General features: G+C 43.8%; 1 long non-coding RNA gene across 4 annotated transcripts in view; it reads right to left on the reverse strand.

The window, feature by feature from the left end:
- LOC119256191 (uncharacterized) overlaps positions 1-15,410 on the reverse strand; it is a 55,350-nt gene that overhangs the window by 20,597 nt on the left and 19,343 nt on the right. For 2 of the 4 annotated variants that reach the window (XR_005127659.2, XR_005127662.2), the window contains 2 exons: positions 10,403-10,521; positions 6,244-6,307 (listed from right to left, as the gene is read on the reverse strand). This is a non-coding gene — a long non-coding RNA (uncharacterized LOC119256191). Of the gene's footprint in view, positions 1-3,085; positions 3,351-5,858; positions 6,076-6,243; positions 6,308-10,402; positions 10,522-15,410 lie in introns of those variants that run through there. The other 2 variants (XR_005127660.2, XR_005127661.2) reach the window with 2 other exon arrangements.

Consider the following 15,410-nt stretch of genomic DNA (forward strand, 5'->3'; position numbering starts at 1 on the left):
AAATCAACACTCAAAAATCAGTAGCCTTCCTATACACAAACAATAAATCTGAAGGAGAAGAAATCAAGAAAACCATTCCTTTTATTATTGAAACAAAAAAATCAAATACTTGGGAATAAACCTAACAAAAGAAGTAAAGGACCTATACAAAGAAAACTGTAAAACACTGTTAAAAGAAATAGAAGTAGACACAAATAAATGGAAAGACATCCCCTGCTCATGGATCGGAAGAATTAACATTATCAAAATGGCCATCCTACCAAAAGCAATCTACATATTTAATACTATTCCAATTAAAATTTCAATGTCATTCTTCAAAGAAATAGAAAAAATATTGATGAAATTCATATGGAGCCACCAAAAAGCCCGAATAGCCAAACCCTCCTGAAAAAAAAAGGGGAATGGAGGCATCACTCTCCCAGATTTCAAACTATACTACAAAGCCATAATAATAAAAAACTGCATGGTATTGGAACCAGAACAGACACACGGAACAATGGAACTGAATAGAAAACCCAGAAATAAACCCACAGATTTATGGTCAACTAATCTTTGACAAAGGAGCAAAGAATATGCACTGGAGCAACGAAAGTTTGTTCAATAAATGGTACTGGGAAAACTGGGTTGCTACATGCAAAAGAATGAAACTTGACTACTACCTCACACCATACACAAAAACCAACTCAAAATGGATTAAAGAACTAGACATAAGACGTGAAACCATAAAAATATATAGAAGGAAATATAGGCAAAACTCTACATGACATGCACCTCAAAGACATCTTTACAGACACATCACCCAACGCATTGATAGTGAAGGCAAAGATCAACAGCTGGGACTACATCAAATTAAAGAGCTTCTGCCCAGCAAAAGAGACAATAACCAAAACAAAGAGAAATCCCACCAACTGGGAGAACATTTTTGCACACAACACTAATGATAAAGGACTGATCACAAAAATCTACAAAGAGCTGATGAGACTCAACAAAAACAAAGAAAATAACCCAGTCAAAAAATGGGCAGAAGAGCTAAAAAGAAACTTCTCTGAAGAGGAAATGCAAATGGCCAACAGACATATGAAAAAATGTTCAACATCACTTGTAATCAGGGAAATGCAAATCAAAACTACCATGAGATACCATCTCACACCAGTGAGAATGGCACGTATTAAAAAAACTAGCAACAACAAATGTTGGGGAAGATGTGGGGAAAAAGGAACTCTCCTGCACTGTTGGTGGGAGTGCAAACTGGTCCAACCACTATGGAAAGCTGTGTGGAGATTCCTCAACCTACTAAAGATAGAGCTTCCATATGATCCAGCAATTCCACTCCTAGGTATTTACCCAAAGGACACAGAAACATCAATTCCAAAGAGCACCTGCACCCCTATGTTTATAGCAGCACTGTTTACAATAGCTAAGCTTTGGAAACAACCCAAATGCCCAAAAATAGATGACTGGATCAAGAAGATGTGGTACATATACACCATGGAATATTACTCAGCATTCAAAAAAGAGAAACACATGCAATTTGCAGCAACATGGATGGGGCTGGAAGGGATCATGCTCAGTGAAGTAAGTCAGAAAGAAAAAGAAAAATACTGGATGGTCTCACTCATAGCAGGAATCTAGAAAACCTAAATAAGGGACCAGGAAAAATAATAAGTATAAGAAAAAATCAAAATCAACAAACAACTATGAACCAGAGACACTCTATGGGGGGTAGGGGGCAGGGAAAGGAGGGATTGGGGACAAAATAAGGGGGTTGCAATTGTATGGGGAATATAAAAATAAAATAATAAAAAATGAGTAAGCTTGTCCTAACTGTGTATGAGCCAAGAAAGATGAGAATGAAAAATTGGTGAAAGAATAGATGAGGAGTATGTGCAAAGAACATTCTATGTAGAAAATAGAGGAACTATTTCCCCTCTTCCTAGTGACAATGGCTTAATAGAGAGGACCCAAGCACCTCCCAAAGTTACAGAGTTGGAGGGGGGGGTGTAGGAACAAAGAAGAAGAAAGGAGGGATTCATTGGGCAAAAACATAGTTGAAGACTGCAGCCCTGTACCTGCCATGGGAGGATTTTAGAGGCACTTATTAAGGGTCAGAGAGATGCAATGCAGGTTGAAGAAGCAAGCTGCCTAGTCAAAGAGAGGGCAGTGGGAAGAATCCAGAAATAGAGCTGGAAGATCCAGTTCCAGCAGGAGGAGCATGAAGGAGACAGATGAAGTGGGGAGTGAAAGCCCCTTGGGGAGGTGGGTTGGATGTAGGCCAAGGAGGGTGGTGGAAAATAGCTTTTGGTGCCAAGAGAAGAATGAATTGAGTGAGAGGCCATGGGAGGGTGGAGGGAGAGGGCACAGGGCAGGTCCCACAGGAATTGCAGACATTCAGTGAGAGATGATGATTATTCCAGCTGTCCGCCCGCTCTGTTGATTTTATGCTGGCAGAAGGAGGGTCTGGATGGGACTGATAGTGGCAGGCAAGGGAGGAAGGGGGTGCTGGGGAAAGGCAGAGGGTCAGGGTGTTGGCTGTCATGAGCCAGTGTGAATGATAGCATTGCCCCATGAGCTCCTCACGATTGGGATCATTTCTATTTTTATGTTTTGTGGAGTGCTGATCCTAGCCCAGATTGTGTTCTGAGAAAGGCCAGGACTACCTAAAAAAACATCTCAGACTCAGTCCTGTGGACATGGGGTCATTCTGAAGTCCTCCTTGAAGAATGCGCCATCTTCACTGGGGCCTTAGAAGCACAGAATAGAATCCAGGGGACGGGATGTCATTGACCAGAGTATGTTGACTTCACAGGACCCCTTAATCCCTATTAGTCTCACTGCCCTCCTGGCTTCCCCCATCTCACCCACTTCTCATGGGAGCCTCAGAGAAGGGTCTCTATAGAGCAAGACAAACATGGGGAAGCTGAGGCAAGCAATGAGCTGTGTCTTCCAAACTTTCTCCTCATTTTCCAGCATTGAAAAAGAGGCAAGTCAAGAGGAGAAAGGTTTTTAAATAAAGAGGAATGTGGGCTTATTGTCTGTCATCTCCACACTCTATAAATCAGTCGCAAGATCTGTAGGCCCCCAACAACTAAATATATTTTTAGGTTCCATTTCAGCAACTGTTTTCTAGAGATGATATAGTCCACTTCATTATGTCTCATCTCATGCTCTAACCATCCCATTCTGTCTTGTCTGTCTGTTGTTCCCTTGACATTAATCCATTGCTTCTCTTGTTCTCTGCTTTTGGTAGAGGACAAGCCTTAGAATCAAGTGCTAACGTGGTCCAAGTGTTGGAGATGGCAGATAAGGCATGTGGCTGGTAGGGCTCAGGAAATGACAAATAACAGAAGGTCCTAAAAAGAAAGATGTATGGAAATCCAAAAAGGAGATGAAGTTGTTGATATTTCTTTCTTTTAAAACAACCTTAATATGGGGCCTCCCTGGTGGTGCAGCGGTTGAGCTCTGGGTTGCAAAGCTGCCCGCGGCCTCTGCAGTGCCAGTTCAACCCCTGGCTGCTCCCCGGCCACCAGAGGAGGGTCCCACATGGCACGCAGACCTCTCCTGCCGCCCGCTGCTCCCCTCAGCAATGTACTTCAGTCTGCCTGCTCTGCTCCCCGCTCTGGCTCTGGTGAATTCTCTCACCCTCCCGCGCTTCTGACTATACCCAGTGCTTGTATAAATAAATAAAAATCAATCTTTAAAAAAAAAAAAACCTTAATAGGATATAGTTTATCTAGCACACAATGCTTCCATACGGTTCAGTGGCTTTTCGTATATCCAGGGTGTGTATCACCATGATTTTAAGACATTTTCATTACTGCCAAAAGAAATCCTTCACCCCTTAGTCATCATCCCAACTCTTCCCCCAATTCTAGGCAACAACTAATTTACTTTTGCTGTGAGATTTCTTCAACCCACTGCCAGTTTCATCCAGGATGAATTTACAGCATGCTTTAGAGTATATGAAGTACTTTCCTAGAGTCACTCAAATTTTGATCTCTTTCAACTTATTTAAGTAAGCAGGACAGGTGGTTTTATCTTGCATGTTTCAGATCAGAAAACTGGGGTATCTGAGTGACAGCATTGTAACTTCCATAGAGGAATGAAATGACACATCCCCCTTATGTCTACAAAAAAAAAAATAAATGAAGAGGTGTTTGTGACTAACATTTCCTTCACTGTTCCACAAAAGTTAGGAAAATAAAGACAAAAGGCAAGATGAAGAGGCAAGAAGAAAGGGCTAAAGTGCATTTGGAGGAACTGAGGTGAAACATCTGCTAGAATGTTCTAATTAAGATGTATGAGCTGCTGGAATGTATTGCCCAAGGTAACTGCAAGATCTCCTTTTCGTGGGATTAAAAAAAAAAAAAGAAAAAAAAAAAAAAACCCATAGCAGAACTCTGGCAGGATTTATTTTAAGGAGTGGTTGTATTGGGAAGCAGGGGGATGGATTAGGTGGCTGGCCAGTCTCTCCCAGTGCTGGGAAACCAGGAAGGCAGGTGGCAGACACATGTCATCTCTGCTGACATGAAGTTATTCATAGTCCTTATGAAGAGGCCCCTATTTATTTTTGGTCCTCCTGTCTATAAAGTGAGACACTCTATACTCCTTCATCTGAGGGCCAAGCCCTTGATGAGGCATTGTAGAAACTCTAGAAACAAGGCCAACACACAATCCTTCTCATCTATTTAAATTCTCTTTGTGAGACAATAACAAAAACAAAGAGAAACCCCACCAACTGGGAGAACATTTTTGCACACAACACTAATGATAAAGGACTGATCACAAAAATCTGCAAAGAGCTGATGAGACTCAACAAAAACAAAGAAAATAATCCTGTCAAAAAATGGGCAGAAGAGCTAAAAAGAAACTTCTCTGAAGAAGAAATGCAAATGGCCAACAGGCATATGAAAAAATGTTCAACATCACTTGTAATCAGGGAAATGCAAATCAAAACTACAATGAGATACCATCTTACACCAGTGAGAATGGCACATATTAAAAAAACTAGCAACAACAAATGTTGGCGAGGGTGTGGAGAAAAAGGAACTCTCCTGCACTGTTGGTGGGAATGCAAACTGGTCCAGCCACTGTGGAGAGCTGTGTGGAGATTTCTGGATCTACTAAACATAGAGCTTCCATATGATCCAGCAATTCCACTCCTAGGTATTTACCCAAAGGACACAGAAACATCAATTCCAAAGAGCACCTGCACCCCTATGTTTATAGCAGCACTGTTTACAATAGCTAAGCTTTGGAAACAACCCAAATGCCCAAAAATAGATGACTGGATCAAGAAGATGTGGTACATATACACCATGGAATATTACTCAGCATTCAAAAAATAAACACATGCAATTTGCAGCAACATGGATGGCTGGAAGGGATCATGCTCAGCGAAATAAGCCAGAAAGAAAAAAAAAAATACCGGATGGTCTCACTCATAGCAGGAATCTAGAAAACTTAAATAAGGGACCAGGAAAATGAATAACTATAAGAAAGTGAAAATCAAAATCAACAAAAAAACTATGAACCAGAGACACTCTATGGGGGGTGGGGTGGGAGGGAGGGATTGGGGTCAAATAAGGGGGTTGCAATTGTATGGGGAATATAAAAATAAAATTTATTTTAAAAAAAATTAAAAAAATAAATTCTCTGTGTTAACTGTGTATTCTGTTTATCTATTACAGTTTAACAAGGTACCCCCAAACTTAGTGGTTGGAAACATCTATAAAGTATTATTATAGTTGACAGTTCTGTGTATGGACTGGGCTCAGCTGGGCAATTCTTGCTTGGTTGTCTCATGAAGCTGCAGTAAGATATTGACCCTGGCTGCCAGTTCCAAAATGGCTCACTCAAATGGCTGGCAACTGATGCTGGTTGTAGGCTGGAAGCTCAACTGAGGTTATCAAATGAACTGTGCTCATTTGGCTTGTGTGATGTGTGCTTCTCATAGAATAGTGTTTTCTGGAGGGTTTAGGTTTATTTCACTCACATGCTCAGCATCCTGATGGGGTAAGTTAGAAGGTTGGGCTCCTGGTCTGTCCAACATGGTAGTCAAAGGGTCAGGTCAGGGGTCTGAGAGTAATCAGAAGTAATCAGTTCTTTTAAATGTCAGACCTGAACTGGTATCGTATCACTTCTACGGTTATACTCTGTGAGTCAAAACAGTCACCACCTACCTCAGATTCAAGGGGGGAGAAAATAGATCCCACCTTTAAATGGGAAGAGTTTCAAAGGACTTACATCTGCCATGCAGTAGAGAGTAGTCAGTGATGGACTTCGGGTTCTCAGAGAAGATGCACAAAACCTGAAAATAAAAATATACAAACCAAGGTTCATTTTAATAAATTTATAGGGATAAGAATTGGGCTAGAGATCAAGAAGATGTGGTATATATACACCATGGAATATTACTCAGCGTTCAAAAAAAGATAAACACATGCAATTTGCAGGAACATGGATGGCACTGGAAGGGATCATGCTCAGCGAAATAAGCCAGAAAGAAAAAGAAAAATACCAGATGGTCTCACTCATAGCAGGAATCTAGAAAATTTAAATAAGGGACCAGGAAAAAGAATAACTATAAGAAAGAAAATATCAAAATCAACAAACAACTATGAACCAGAGACACACTATGGGGGGTGGGGGGCGTGGAAAGGAGGGCTTGGGGCCAAAATAAGGGGGTTTTAATTGTAAGGGGAATATCAAAATAAAATTTAAATATAAAAAAGAATTGGGCTAGAGTGGTAAGTTTAAGGTGGCGGAAAGCCTGAGGTTAAGTGAGCTACATCTTAGACTAAGTCATTAGTTAATCCCTTTATTTAATAGACATTTATTGAACCCATAGCTAATGTCAAGTACATGTACTGCAGAGATAACCATGATGTGGACCCTACTTTCTAAATACCCAGCCTGGTAATACATGCACTAGATGATATCCCAAATCCAAACAGTAGTTTCTGGTAGACCAGCTACTCTCAGCATATACAATTGATATCAAAAGGCAGTTTGTCTTACAGTTCTTACTTACTTTACTTTGTAACACAGTGTTACAAAGATTGATGGGATGGGTCTCTTGATTTATCTTGCTTGATTTAGCAAGATATCAAGCAAAAGCAGAAAGAAGTATTTATTATTATTAATAAAGATAGATAAAAGATACGGGGCAGAGTGGCCAGGTTAAATAGATTTCTCTGGAGAGATTCCTTCTGATGGAGATATGTGCTTTCATGGAAAATTATTTGGAAGAAATGGGGTATGTTCAAGAGCCTTGGGTTCAGTTGAAGTTGCTTGGAGGCCTTGAGAAAACAGTGGCTATAATTCATGTTTCTGGACCAGGATTTTTGGACAGATCCAAAAGGATTCCCAGTGGGGATGTGAGACTGCCAGTTTAAGGAACTTTTCCTTGTTATTGCTTAATGTGCATAGTGCAGTCCTATTCTAAGGAGAAGGCACATTTTTTGAGCAAAAGAGGAAAAACAGGGAGGTAGCGAGAGAAGCAATCACAAATGGAGAGCTGGACAGTGACACACCATTGGCAGAGGAAATGAGAAGAGGGCTCCAGGTTGTTTATTTCTACTTGGGTTTGCCAAGGTCAATTGTTAGATCTCCTTTAATTGAATGACAGGTCAGCTGGAAAAAGGAATATATTTGGCTAATTTGGCTATCTTAAAAATAGAATTGATTTTACTAGAAGAAATAGCTACTATATTATACTGAACCACACAGAGAAAACCTGTAGAAAAAAGCAGAGATGGCCCTTGCACAGGAGGTGAGGCGAGGATGTCAACCTAATGCCCCTCTTAGCCAGTTCTGGAAGTGAGACGGGAGCACTGCTGAAGATCAGGAGGAGAGAGGATTTATAAGGAAGGGGATGGGCCATGGCTTCCTCCTTCTCTAATCTACCTTTTACATTACCCCAACTCACCTTCCTAAAACATTGCTTTCACTATGCCTTTCTCTTGACCAATGACCTCTAGTAACTCATGTTTGCAAAAGTAAAGATGCTCCTTAGTTTTTTTCATTTCAGCCTATCAAGCTGGTTCTACTTTCCAAAATGTTAGCACCCAACATCAGCAGGGTGGTTCCCTGGTTCTGTACCCATCTGCCTTGGTACCTTTTCGCCACCTGACACATGCTTTCTATTCTGATTCTAGATATTTTTTAAGTCTTCTTGCACTAGAAACTTTCCTAAATCACTCAAAAATGAGCTCCCTGTTTTGATTTATGTGTTCATTTGTTTAATAATTCATTTACTCATTTGTTCATTTACTTACTCAATTAATATTCATTTGCTGATTATATTTATTATGCATCTATTTGCCAAGCACTAGTCATATGGATTTAAGGCATATTCCCTGCTGTCAAGGAAGTTGAAAATGAATGAAAGAACTATAGGACTCACTCAATAGCAATATTATATTAGCCTATCTTGCTAGTGGTGTTCTCTGTGTCTTCTTTCTGTGTTGTTTTTTAATTTGTAAAATATGTTTTCCATAAAGGCAGTTTGTCTACAGTTCTTTCTATCCCTCAATCAGGCTGACCAATATTAAACTTTCCAAAATGATGTAAGATTTGGGAACATGTGAGAGCAGGGCACTGATCGCAACAAGTGTGTGGGAGTCGAGAGAATGGGGGGAGAGAGACGAATATATGAGATTTGATGACCTTAAAAGGAGATACATTAATTTGTGTGATGATTGGGACTAAAAACCCAAGGACGATGGATGTCTTCCCTGTTTAAAATCAATGTGTCCATGAGGAAGCCTCAGAGGATCTCCCCAATTTGTATGACCTCGCCATGTTTCAGAGCTCCAGGAATATGAGGGCCTTCTGAGAAGCAATGGAGAAAGCCACTAGGACTGAGTGGTGAAGTGAGTTAGCCTGCTGTCTGAGTGATTAGCCAGCAGAGAGGGCACCCAGGCTGCTCACCTCTCAGGAAGTGGCCAGGGCAGGTGGCAATGTCAAGTTTGAGAATCACAGTGGCCAAGGTTCTGTCCTTGGATTCTAGATCATTACCAGAGGAGAGACCCCCCTACCTGGCCCACTCTTCTCTTTCTGCTTAGGTCTGGTTTTCTGGGGTCAGCCCATTGTGGGGTGTGTGTGTGTGTGTGTGTGTGTGTGTGTGTGTGCATGTTCTGGAGCATGCATGACTCCACTGAAGAACACAGTAAAATAAAAGTCAAGAAGGGGAACTGCCTTGGCTTGGCTCTGATGACTTGTTGGATTTGGGAGCAATCACTTTTTTTAGGAACCTTAGTTTTCCTATCTGAAAATAAGAGAGCTGAATTAGTTCATTTTGCTCAACTTATTTCCTCTTAAAAGAAATCTTTCATGGGCTTCCCTGGTGGCGCAGTGGTTGAGCACTGGGCTGCGAAGCTGCCCACAGCCTCTACAGTGCTGGTTCGATCCCCAGCCACCGGCGAGGGTCCCACATGGTGCGCAGACATCTCCTGCCACGCCTCCTGCTCCCCTCAGCAGTGTATTTCATCAGTCTGCCGGTTCTGTTCCCTGCTCTGGCTGGTGAATTCTCTCACCCTCCCGTGCTTCTGACTGTACCCAGTGCTTGTATAAATAAATAAATAAATAGATAGGTAGATAAATAAATAAGTAAATCTTTAAAAAAAAAAAAAGAAATCTTTCATCCAACAAATCATAGTGCACATAGTCAGCCTGCAGAGCACATAGAATCAGTGCTAGATCACCTGATGAGCCCCAGAAGGGAAAAGCCGATCTCCCCTTTCTCGACACCCTTTTCCTCTTCATCTCATTCCCCAACCCCCAAACATTTATTTTGAAGACCTTTGGATCAGAGCAGAGGGCCCTACCTTTTACTGCTCAGGGTATATAACCAACAGTAATTTTAAGTAACTCACACCTAGTGTTGACATATTGATAAATTATGTGCCTTCCTGTTGTCCATCCTGTGCCATTAATAAAGTTCTTTTTTTATTTTTTAACTTTTAATTTTGAAACAACAGGTTTATTAGGAAAAGGAGAAAAAGTCACCTGTAAAGTCACAGGTGGGCAGAGAGCTGCCTCTTTTTCATTTGTTAAGCACAAAATAAGTGCAGCTGGAAGGTTCAATCTCTTTCACCACACCCTAATGAATTGTCTTGTCAAATCCTGAAGTTCACACACCCCAGTTTGGAGACTGCTGTCCCCTAGGGGCCCCAAAGTTCTTTCCAGCCCTGCTGTTAGAAGAGTCTGATTCTGCAATGGGAAAAGAAATAATACTAATAACTCCCAGTCCTGTTTATTGCTCAGAAAAGAAGCCATTTTCTGGGTGCCTGGGAGTGTAAAAGCATTGTACCCCATTAAAAATCGAAGAGTCACCCAGATGTTAGTGGGCCAGGCCCACTCTGCTGGCTCAGGCATCTGCTTGGGACTTCCCCTCTCTCACCTGTAGCGTGTCTGCAGCCTCCTGGTAGAATTTCCCAGCATGTGTCTGGCATGTGCCTCTTCTCAAGCTGTGAACTGGTAGCCCTGTACCAGGCTGTGCCAGGAGATTGTTTCAACAATCTGTTAATAAACAAAGCACAGCAGCTCACAGATCCTCCATCACTGCTTAAAAAGTATTTTGTGAGAAGTAGGGTGTTAGGTTGCTGTCTGTGGTCCCCATGCCCTTTTCCCTGTGCTCTGACCCAGTGACTGTTCTATTCCTGGAAAAGAAGCGGAGTTTGGGGGAATTGCTGGGTCACTTTCTGGGGAGGACCGTAGGGCTCAGGGGAGCAGTGACCGAGACCCAGTCCCCATCCACTCATAAGTCATTCCAGAGATATGAAAGCTGGCAGAATTGCCAAAGCCTCCTTGCCAAGGCAGGCTTCTCTCCAAGGGGGCTTCTATATTTATGTGAAACAGAAATGAAACACAGCACTGGAAGGGAACAGATACACATCAGGCTGCCCCCTGCGAGTGCAGATTTAACAACAGGCGAGACAGTGGGGAGAGGCATGGAGGGAATCATCCAGAACAGAGCGGTGACTTGGTGGGCCTCAGGGGTCTGGACCTAGGGAGGCAGCCAGAAAACTGTACAGACAAAAGCCAGAGTCTTAACAGGCCTCTGTGGACGTCAGTGTGGCTAACATGGAGACATGGCCGCCTGTGTCAGTGCCTGTGTCAGTTTCTGAAGGTTGCCATGACAAAGTACCACAGAGTGGGGGGCTGAGAGCAGCTGGTATTTATTATCTCATGGTCCCGAGGCTAGAATTCTGAGACCAAGGTGTCAAAAGCACCATCCTCTCTCTGATCCTTCTTTGTCTCCTCTGGCTTCTAGAGGTTGCAGGCATGGTTGGTGTCTCTTGGTTTACAGATGCATTTGTCCAATCTCTCCCTGTCTTCATGTGACCTTCTCCCCTGTGTGTCTATGCTTTTTGTCCAAAATTCTCTCTTCTGATAAAAACACCAGACATTTTGGGTTTAGGGGCCCACCCTACTCCAGTGTGGCCTTTATTTTACAATTATATCTTCAAAGACCCTATTTTCAAATAAGGTCACATTCACAGGTTTGGGTGGATATAAATAGGAGAGGGCACTAGTCAATAGCACCCCAGTGCACCTGTTCAGGGAAGAACAGGGGCCAGAGAGAACCAGCTCTTTTTGCTTTACTCTTTTGGGCTCAAAATATTACATCCATTCTCTAGTTTAGCAAAGTCCCTGGGTGAAAGAGAAGGTTGACGAACTCTTTAGCTCTTCATAATGGCAGGTCTCCCAGAAGTCCCAATGCTTCAGCCTCGTCGCAGTGTAATCCAGGAGAACAGAAGGCTTAGCAGTTTTATAAGATCACCAGGAAAGGGTATACACAAAACACATCCTACTGGATGGGAGAAAGTCCAAATTTCACACACTATCCCCGCCTGAGCTATGCCGCCTCATCCAAGTACAGGGACATTTTTTCTGAATTTTAGCTTTGCAGATAAACTCTCAAGTTGGGACACGGACTGCTCTTCTTCACTATTTTTTACAGAGAATTTTTCACTTGCTTGGTCTACATTTTCTTTTCTTTTCTTTCTTAAAGATTTATTTATTCATTTATACAAGCACTGGTACAGTCAGAAGCGCGGGAGGGTGAGAGGATTCACCAGAGCCATAGCGGGGAACAGAACAGGCAGACTGATAAAATACACTGCTGAGGGGAGCAGCAGGCGAGCCAGGAGAGGTCTGCGCGCCATGTGGGACCCTCGCCAGTGGCCAGGGATCGAACCAGCGCTGTAGAGGCTGCGGACAGCTTCGCAGCCCAGCTCTCAACCGCTGTGCCACTGGGGAGGCCCTACATTTTCTTATATTTTTTGGCTTCCCCCGTTTCCACTCCTCTCTTTCACCTCTTAATTTTATCTCTTCTGCCTGTTGTTTCCTTCTAATTTTTACTTTCTAAAAATTAAGAAAAATTAAAATATCCTCTTTCTAGTCCTTCTCTTGACCTATCGCCTGAATTGCTAACTGAAAAGAACTCAGCTTCTCTCCTGGGTGTCCTCACCCACTCACTCTGCTGTAACCTCTATGGCTCCCCCCGTTCAGAGAGATGGGGCCAGAGAAGAGAAAATGAGATCTGGAAATGGGGGAGCAGGAGGACCAGAGCGAAGTACGACACCTCAGAGGAAACAGTGAAAAATGCCAGGAAATGACTGAAACTCACGGCCAAGTCCAGCCAAGACCAACAGCCCCCCAAATGGGAGGGACAGTGGAAAGAAGCGTGAAAACTCAAGGACATGGGCTTGGGCAGCATGTAATAAAAGGGTAGAGCAGCTCATCCAGAAGAAATATAGGGAAAAGGAAAAGAAAGACACTTAGGGCGCAGAACTAGCCAGGCAAGTCGGAACAGAGAATTCAAAGTAGAGACCTCGTTGAAGATGGTGATATTTGGTTAAATCTGAAGCACGGAGTATCTAGTTCCGAAACCCTGACCTATTCTCATAATCTGGTGCATTAAGCCCTTGGCTTAACGGGGGGTGCTGCTTCATCACACCTTTTATGTTTCCCAAAGAACAATGCTTTGGCCAGGGGTCCTCCTACTTCCCTTCAGCACTTTCAGAGGATAGATGTCCCCAAGCTGGCTGGAGGAAGGTTGGTGAGGTTCCCTGGGAAGTATGGTCCATCTGGAATCAACAATGATAAGCGCACATCTTGGAAGTCTGTGATTTTCTGCTGCAGTGCTGCATTCTTTTTAGCACCTCCTCCTTCCCAGGGGTTCTCAGACCCACTCTCCTTCAAGACCCCAAAACTCTGGCCCAAGCCCCATCATACTCAGATAGGGACATCCTCATTAACACCAAGTAGAAACCACCTGCTAGCTACAGTCCATTCTCCAAAGGCTTAATATCAGTTGTCTCCTCCCCATGCGGTCCACAGGTAACAACTCACCAAAGAACCCAAGGACTGAACTTTATGAGGTAAAGAGATCCTAGCAAATCTAAACAAGGGCTTGATGGTGGAGAAGTATTTAGGGGGAGCCACTTAAGCTTGACAGTTTATGATCAAAATTATTTGAGAAAATTCCTTAGAATTCAGTTACTTCAAGTTTTTTTTCGACAGATAAAACGGTGAGATGATCTGACATTAAAAACAGCTCATCTTCTGAGCTTATTGACTAGGTTGGTCTGTGTTTGGGGCCAGGTGAACAAAATGGTGTCTTGGCCAAGTCCAGTTTGAAGACTTTGAACATGAGCACTTCTGAGCTGGACTGGAGGAAATTCCATGTCTTGCTTCATAGGCTCCACGCGCAGCTCACGCAAAGCACACGCAGTTATTTCTCTTGTTCTCTTTGCTGAAAACATGTAACTAAAATCTACATGAGTTAAAAGTGAGTTTGAAAGACTCTTCTCTAGCCGCAAGTGCTGGGGTGCACCGGCAGCAGGACGAAAGGGTCACCAAGACCCCCTTCTGAGACCACTGGGAAAGGCAGAGCTGGCTTAGAATTAGGTGAGGCCTAGGAGGCCCACGTGACAGTGAGCATAGCCTGGAGATGAAAAAAGATGTCACTGTGTGTTCTGGGTTTTCTTACCACCACACTGAATTTTACTCCAGCGGGAGCTCCGCAAGTGTGTCGATGTTTCTGAGATACATTTAGCCTGAGCCCCCACCAGGGAAACCGGGTGAGGCCCAGAGTGGTGCAGCAGAGGGGAAGGTGAGAGCTGCAGCTGGGCAAACAGAGCCTGCATTGTTCCTTCCCACCCCCCTCCACACAGCATCAGTTCTGCAGCCGGGTGGGTGCCTCCTGCAGAATGGAGCCAACAGGCACCAGGGCCTGTTCTGTTTACACAGGTGCCTTCCCTCCCCAGGGAAGCTGGGCCTCTGCAAACACGCGTGACCACATGCTGCCAGAAGATGGATGCTCACATCTGCATGCTGCCAAGGGGAGAAACTGAGGCCCAGAACAGGGAAGGAAGGCTTTTGGGCTGAGCAAAGCAATGATGGGAGCCGGAAGGGCAGGCAGGTGTTCTGATTCCCCACTGACCGCTCTGGTTACCAGGCTCCTTTGTCTTCTCAGACCTGCTCTCGACAGGGACAAAGCTTTGGGACTTTTCACTTCAGGAGACGGCAGCCCTTTCCCATCTACACTGCGAGCTGAAGCCAAAACTCCTTTGTGGCTGGGGTGGGGGCTGGGTCAGTGACCCCCAGGCAGCCACACCTGCGAGAGCTGTGAGCACAGCCCAGCCACAGAGCACAGGGAGGGGGGCTGGTGCGGAGCCCGGAAAACATTGTCACCTGCTTAAAAATGCCCCCGACACAACTGATACCACCCTACTCTGTCCTTCCCCGTTCCTCCCCCAGCTGCGGAGTCTACCGAGAAACAAACTCTTAAGGGAAGCCAGACTACTTGCTTATTTGTTCCTTTTCCCCCCAATTGCCCAATTTCAAGCCCTCAGTTCAAATGCTCCAGATTCTTCAACAGATAAAGTAAAGGCGATGACAACGCAGGGGGAACCACCGATGAAAGGAGATTTAAAAAATACTTCCCTTTCTAAAAAAATGCTCGAGACTAAACTGTGGACTCCAGGGGTGCTCACCTGATGCTAAGACTATAAAAACAAAGAAGCAATGAGTATAAACGTGAGAGGTTGAGGAGCATGGTCACTTTGGGGAGGGTAAAGTTAAGACTTAGGGGACATGTGGAAGGGACTATTTCTTTACCCTGGCACTGACTGCAATGCGCAGGCCTTGTAACATCCAGTAAGCTGTGCAATTGTTTTATGTGGGTCTTCTGTGTCCATGCTTTATTTGACAATGAAAGGGTTAAAGTCATTGGTCCCTGTCCTGGAGGCTGGACAGCTGGGTCCTGCAGGATGTGGGTCTGCACCACATATCCGTCCCGGATGATGGAACCATGTCCGAGTGGCAACTATCCTGGGTACCCCGGCCCTCGAGCCTAACTTCATCAGTGATTCTCGGACAAAGGGTACATGTGGCATGGC

This window comes from Talpa occidentalis, unplaced genomic scaffold (genome assembly GCF_014898055.3).
Source record: "Talpa occidentalis isolate TD23 unplaced genomic scaffold, MPIMG_talOcc4v2.1 talOcc4.3, whole genome shotgun sequence".
NCBI classification, from domain to species: Eukaryota; Metazoa; Chordata; class Mammalia; order Eulipotyphla; family Talpidae; genus Talpa; species Talpa occidentalis.